Genomic DNA, 7,264 nt, shown 5'->3' on the forward strand with positions numbered 1-7,264 from the left:
GATTCTCTCAAGGAAATGTCTCCCAGCTTATCAATGTGTTCTTTTAACAGCCCACAATGCCCAGAGTGAGGAAATGTCCAACAGCAACTCCATCAGCCACTTCCTCCTGCTGCCATTGACAGACACGCGGCAGCTGCAGCTCCTGCACTTCTGCCTCTTCCTGGCCATCTCCCTGGCTGCCCTCCTGGCCAACGGCCTCATCATCAGCGCCGTAGCCTGCGGCCACCACCTGCACACCCCCATGTTCTTCTTCCTGCTCAACCTGGCCCTCAGCGACCTGGGCTCCATCTGCACCACTGTCCCCAAAGCCATGCACAATTCCCTCTGGGACACCAGACACATCTCCTATGAAGGATGTGCTGCACAGCTCTTTTTCTTTGCCTTTTTCATCTCAGCAGAGTATTTCCTCCTGACCCTCATGTGCTACGACCACTACGTGTCCATCTGCAAACCCCTGCACTACGGGACCCTCCTGGGCAGCAGAGCTTGTGCCCACATGGCAGCAGCTGCCTGGGCCAGTGCCTTTCTCACTGCTCTGCTTCACACAGCCAATACATTTTCCCTGCCCCTGTGCCATGGCAATGCCCTGGGCCAGTTCTTCTGTGAAATCCCACACATCCTCAAGCTCTCCTGTTCAAACTCATACCTCAGGAAATTTGCAGTTTCTGCATTCACTAGCTCCTTAGCAGTCATCTGTTTTGTGTTCATGGTTTTCTCCTATGTGCAGATCTTCAGGGCTGTGCTGAGGATCCCCTCTGAGCAGGGACGGCACAAAGCCTTTTCCACCTGCCTCCCTCACCTGGCTGTGCTCTCCATGTTTCTCAGCACTGCAGTGTTTGCCTACCTGAAGCCCCCCTCCATCTCCTCCCCATCCCTGGATCTGGCAGTGTCAGTTCTGTACTCAGTGGTGACTCCAGCTCTGAATCCCCTCATCTACAGCCTGAGGAACCAGGAGCTCAAGGCTGCAGTGTGGAGAATGATGACTGGATGGTTTAAAAAAGAGTAAACTCCTTGCCAATTTCTACAAATCACTTGCAATAAAGTCATCTTCGACAGAACTTGTTTGGTTTGGTGGGTGAATTTTTCTTTTCTGTCACTTGCCTTAGTATTTTATTATATTCCACAAAGAAATGTCATTTTTTGTGCATTATTCCATTTTGTTTCTTCCCATGTTTTTTGCAGACCCACATAATGTCACTAAGGGGCTGCCATCTCAGTGACTTTAAATGAATTGAAGGATCTCTCTCCCAGTAAAGTTTACTCCAGGGATGCCCCTTTTGTTCCCTTCTCTGGAGCTGCAGCAGCAATGTCTGTGTGCATTTGGACAGATCAGTGCTGGCACAGCAGCTGTGCCCAGCAGCAGCAGCACTTGGTGTTGCCAGTGCTGCTCCCGTGCCACTGCCCCGCTGCCCTCCTGGCCCTCGTGTTGCTGCAGGGCCTGAGTGCTCTCGGGGCCGGGCACAGCCCTGGGGGTGGCAGTGCCGGGGCTGCAGCAGGGACAGGCCATGGGCACTGCTGGGGCAGCGCTGACGCCTCAGGCCAGGGCCTGGGGGCTCCAGGCTCCTTGGCCAGGCTCTCTCCACAACACTTGGCCAGCCCAATGCTGAGCACAGAAAAGCCCCGCGAGCAGCCCCAGGCTGGCCGTGGGCAGGCTGGGGGCAAACAGCATGGCTGGTGCTCTGCAAGCTCCCTGCAAGGGGGACACCCTGGCAAGGAGCAGCAGAGCAGGGGCTGATCCATCCCCACTGCACTGGACACCCCAGGGCAGCGTCCCAGAGCGTCCTCATGCACCTGCCAACAACATCCCCCCTCTGCAGCCCTGGCCTCTCCCCCAGCTCACACAGGAGCCGCATCCTTGCAGGCACACACACGGCAGCACTGGCTCAGGAGCCCCTGTTTGCATTGCACACAGCAGGCTCAGCACCCCCATGGTGCTGCTGTGGGGACATGGAGCTGAGTGAGCACAAATGCCATCAGCCCCTGGGGCCAGCAATGGCTGGGGAACTGCAGGGAACCCCTTGGGTTTGTTGTGGCCTCTGAAGTCAGCCAGAAAGTTTGTTGTCATCAGCTGTGAGTTTCCTGTCCCACTGCAGATGTTGTTTCTCAGAGCCAGAGCTACCTGGCAGCCACTCCCAAACTGCCCTGAGCATTTCTTTTTCTTCAGCTTTACTTTCTTTACTCTTTCCTGATCCAGCTTTCTTTCTCTTCACCACCCTTGTCCCCTCCCCTGCTAACAGCCCATTCCTCTTTGCCCTTTCCTCTCTGGCCCATCTCCCGATTTCAGTTCCTGAGCTGGCACCATGGGAACATCCCTTGGGGAGCAGGATCATCTTCCAAGTGCTTCAGGAATTGTCTGCAGTGTCCTGCAGTTCCTCGTGCTGCTCCCTTGCCAGAGGAACCACAGGCCAGGGGGGCACATCTGGGCTGCTGTGTCTGGGTGTGGGGCTCCATGTTGTGGGCAATGAGGAGGGGCAGGAGAGGCTCTGCAGGACTGACAGGATGGGCTTTGGGGCTGTGTGGAGAAGCTGAGGGACCTGGGCTGCTGGACCTTGTGAAGAGGAGGCCCAGGGCTCATCCTGCAACTGCTCCAAAGTGGCTCCAAGTGGCTTCAGGGAACCATAGAATCAGCAATGTTGGAAAAGATCCTGGGGATCTTCACATCCAACCTGTGCCCTGACACCACCTTGTCTCCCTGAGCATCCTCTTCTCCAGGATAAACATCCCCTGCTCCCTCAGCTGCTCCTCACAGGACTTGTGTTCCACACCCCTCACCAGCCTTGTTGCCCTTCTCTGGATACAATCCAGCCCCTCCATGTCCTTCCTAAATTGGGGCCCAGAACTGGACACAGCACTCGAGGTGCTGCCCAACCAGTGTCGAGTACAGGAGAAGAATCACTGCCCTTTGGTTGTGGCCAGTTGCCATGGACTTTCTTGTCCACCTGGGCACACTTCTGGCTCATGTCCAGCCTGCTGTCCATCAGTGCCCCCAGGTCCCTTTCTGCCTGGCTGCTGTCCAGCCACTCTGTCCCCAGCCTGTAGCACTGCAGGGGTTGTTGTGGCCAAAGCGCAGTACCCGGCACTTGGTCTTGTTAAATCTCTCCTTGGATTTGGGCCCTGGATCCAGCCTATCCAGGCCCGTGTATAGAGCCCTCCTACCTTCCAGAAGATCCACACTCACACCCAGCTTAATATCAGCACGATTCCATATGGTCTTAGAATGTCACAATTTCATGAGGCCTCCCTGTGTCACAATGACTTTTTGGTTCAATGGAGCCCCAGGGTGTCACAAAGTCCCTTGGATCATTGTGCCCTGCAGTGTCACAGTGGATCCTTGGTTGCATGAGGTCTCACAGTGCAGCAATGCTCTCCTTGGTTCCACAGTGTCACAATGGCCTCTTGGTCCCATGGGGCACCATGGTGTCATATTTGTTTCCTTCAGTCCATGAGTCCCTGCAGTGTCACAATGGCCTCCTGGTTATACAAGACCCAGCAGTATCACAGTGGTCTCCTTGTTTCCACAAGGACAAAAAGTGTCACAACTGTCTTCTTGATTTCATGAGGTCTCATGGAATCACATGGACCCCCGAATTCCATAAGGCTCCACAGTGCCACAATGGACTCCTTGTTCACACGGTGCCACAATGGACCCCTGCTGACACAAGATCCTGCAGTGTCACAATGGTTTCTTGGTGCCATGACACCATGCAGTGTCAGTGTCACAGTGGTGTCTGAGTCCCTCTGCAGAGCCCTCCTGCCCTCCAGCACATCCACACTCACACCCAGCTTGGTGCTATCTGCACATTTACTGATGGTGCACTAAATCCCCTCATCTAGATCATCAATGCAGATATTGAAATCCATGCTGGCTGGCTCTGATCCCTCAGCCATCCTGTGGGTGCCCTGTGATGGCACTCAAGGTGATCTGTTCCATCACCTCACCAGGCACCCAGGTCAGGCTGACAGGCCTGCACTTCCCCACATCCTCCTTCCAGCCCTTCTTGGCGATGGGCTCACATTGGCACCTCCAGTCCTCTGGCACCTCCCTGCTGAGCCAGCACTGATGAGAAATGATGGAGAGGAGAGCAGCTTGGGGAGCTCATCCAGCAGCTCCCTCATCCCCCTAGGATGGATCCCACCTGTTCCCAGAGACACCAGTGAGCATCTGAGTGGCTCAGCAGGTCCCCAGCTGCTTCCTCCTGGATTACAGGGGGTCTGTTCTTCTCCCTGTCCCTATCTCCCAGCTCAGGAGAACACTTGTCCTGAGGACATCCTGTCTAATTGTTTGAAACTGTGGCAATGAATGGGTTAAGTAGCTCAGCCTTTTTCTCGTCTTCAGTTTCTCTATTCCCCACAGCATCCAGTAAAGAGCTGAGATTCTCCTTGTCTGCCAGTTTACTAATAACTTATTTATAGAAATATTTTCTATTATTTTTCACAGAAGTGGCCAAGTTAAGTCCTAATTGAGTTTTCACTTCTCACATTTTCTTTCTGCATGACTTAATAACATCCTTAAACACTTCCTGAGTTGCCTGCACCTCTTTCCAAATATGATGCACCCACTTTTTTCCCTGAGTGCCTAGAAAAATCTCCATACCCAGCCGGGCCAGTCATTTTCCTCACTAGCTCACTTCTGGCACACTGGGACAGGCTCCTTCTGCTCATTCATGATTTCTTTCTTGAAGTGTCTCTATCTGTAAGGGTAGGTCTGATGTTTCCCTCGATTTTGCCTCCCGACCGTCGCAAGGAGACCTCGAGGACCCCCACCCAGGCAGACTCCCAACAATGGTTTCCTGGCCAGGCCAAGGTGGATGCTCGTGACTGTGTGCTGGTGTATTGTGTTCACTGGCCTGTGCTGTTGTGGCACCAACCAGAGGTTGTGTTGTACCAACTGAGGACTGCTTGACCGTACCTGTCTCCTGCAGCACCACACAATGGTCCATAAATCTTCCCACCTCTTGGCCAGAGGCCACTCGCTTTGGAGAAGGACTATAAAAGAGTGACCCTCTGGAAAAGACCCTTTGAGATCTCTCCACTGATGAAGACCCATCTACCCCCTGGAGAAGACCCCTGAGATCTCCCCACGGATGAAGACTCGTCTATCGGATGACCCGTGAGGACGCCCGTCTCGTCTGTTGGCAGCTATTTTCCCATCCCTTTTCTTTCCTTCCCCTCTTCCTAGACTTTGTTTCCTATACCTCTCCCCTTTACCGTAACTGAGTTGTTGGCATTTGATGAAATGCATTGCTGTTGTTGAATAAACTGATTTTCTGCTGTTGAATAAACTGATTTTGTCCCCTGCACTTTGGCTCTTTGCACCTTTAAAATCAAAAGAACCATCACGACCCCCGCTCTGTATTAATAGCGGATTGTGACACCATCGTCCTTGGCTCAGGCAGTCTCAGAATACCAAATCCTCCTGAATATTGCCCTGAACCCCAAATTCATGCTCAAATGCCAGTGAAATGATTCAGCTTGAGATCTCTTTGCTTGATCTCTTTATTGGTACTCCAATTCTGGGTGTTTTGATGGGATCGACATGGGAATTATTCAGGTAGGAAAAGATCTCCAAGATCATCCAGCATTGCTTGATGCTACCAGAAGAAACAACTGGACAGAGCAGATGAGATTTTTTGGGCTGTAAAGTCAAAAAATCATCTCCTCAATTAATTTCCAATGTCGATCTGAGTCCCCATGGATGTTCCTGCCCCAGGGTTCATCCAGTTGCCCATGGGGATCCAGGAGGACTTGAAGAGCATCAGCCAGGTGTCATCCCAACCTGGATCACCAGGGATGTGGGCCACCAGGGCTCTGCCCAACCAGCGTGGCTCCTGTGATGGGGGATGAGGTTGGAGATGCACACGAAGTTCTTCCCACAGTTGGGACACTCACAGGGCTTCCCTTACTGGTGCCTGCGTTGGTGTTTGGCCAAGAGAGAGCTCTGGGTGAAGCTCTTCCCACACTGGGGACACTCCTATGGCCTCTCCCCAGTGTGGATGCTCCGGTGCCTGATGAGGGTGGAGTTGCAGCTGCAGCCCTTCCTGCAGTCAGGGAAGCAGAAGGGCCTCTTCTCTCTTACAGCAGAGGACAGCAGACCTATTCTGAAACCTCTTCAAACACTCGGGACACTCAGAGGGCCTCCCCCTGGTGTGAGTCCTCTGCTACTGGATCACCTTGTTGCTCCACCCAAAGCTCTTCCCACATTCCCCACCCTCATAGGGCCTTTCTCCAGTGCAGAGGCACTGGTGGGTGATGAGGTTGGAGCTGCAGTTGAAAACCTTCCCACACTTGTAAAGCCATTCCATGGTATGGATCATTTGGTGCTTTATCAGGTAAAATCTCTCACTGATACTCCTCCTGTGGAGGCTCAGACAGCTTTGTGACATCAGCCCTGGAGGGACAACAACAGGCTAGGAGAAACACCCCTCTAGATCATGGTGAGATGTTCCTCCCTCCCATAGGCCTTTGTAGGCACATGTGAATTCCTTCAGTTCTATTGGTTATTGTAGTTGATGTCACCAATGTTCACCCCAGCTCTGTGAGAATTGGATTAGTGAAGGATTCTCAAAGCCTGACTGAAAGCTCACACAGTCTTGTACATGTGCATGCAAACTCTGAGATAAGGTGTGCTGACTTAGAAAGGCCATGGAAGAGAGAAGACACTGTTGAGAGAGAGACTGAACTAGAAACAAGTTTCAAGCAATGGCCTTGCAAAAAGACCAGATATTTTTGAGAATTAAAACTGTGAAAGATGCACTGTGGCAAGACCACGTGGGATACAATAATAGGTGACTGGTGTTAGAATTATTAGCACCATTGTGTGGCAAAAGCTAATAGGCTGAAAAACATTTCTAAGGTATTGTAACCAGGAAATAACTTGACTTCTGATAGAATTTTGCACGTCTTATGTTTCACCCTTCAACAAGACTCATAAAGGAAGAAAATCTTAAAAAAACAAGAAGCCACTCAGTTGCCCCATCTCTGTAGAGCAGGGATATTCCAACATGCAGGCAGTGCTCCAGCCCTGCTGGGCTGGGAGAGGAGCTGCTCATCCAGAGAAATGTTTTTGAAATTGTTCTTCATTGCCAAAATCACCGTCTGGGCCAGAAGCCTGGCCCAGCTCAGCAGCACAAACACAGCACAAGGACTTAAATGACCCTCTCTGGGTTTTGGGGCTATTTACATCAGCATCAGTCCCTGAGAGTGTCTTCAGAAAACATCTCAAAACTTAAATTGAAATTCCAAAGTTTCTTGAAGTTGTGATGGA

The sequence above is a fragment of the Sturnus vulgaris genome, unplaced genomic scaffold, assembly GCF_052056855.1.
Source record: "Sturnus vulgaris isolate bStuVul1 unplaced genomic scaffold, bStuVul1.hap1 Scaffold_87, whole genome shotgun sequence".
In the NCBI taxonomy this organism is placed as follows: domain Eukaryota; kingdom Metazoa; phylum Chordata; class Aves; order Passeriformes; family Sturnidae; genus Sturnus; species Sturnus vulgaris.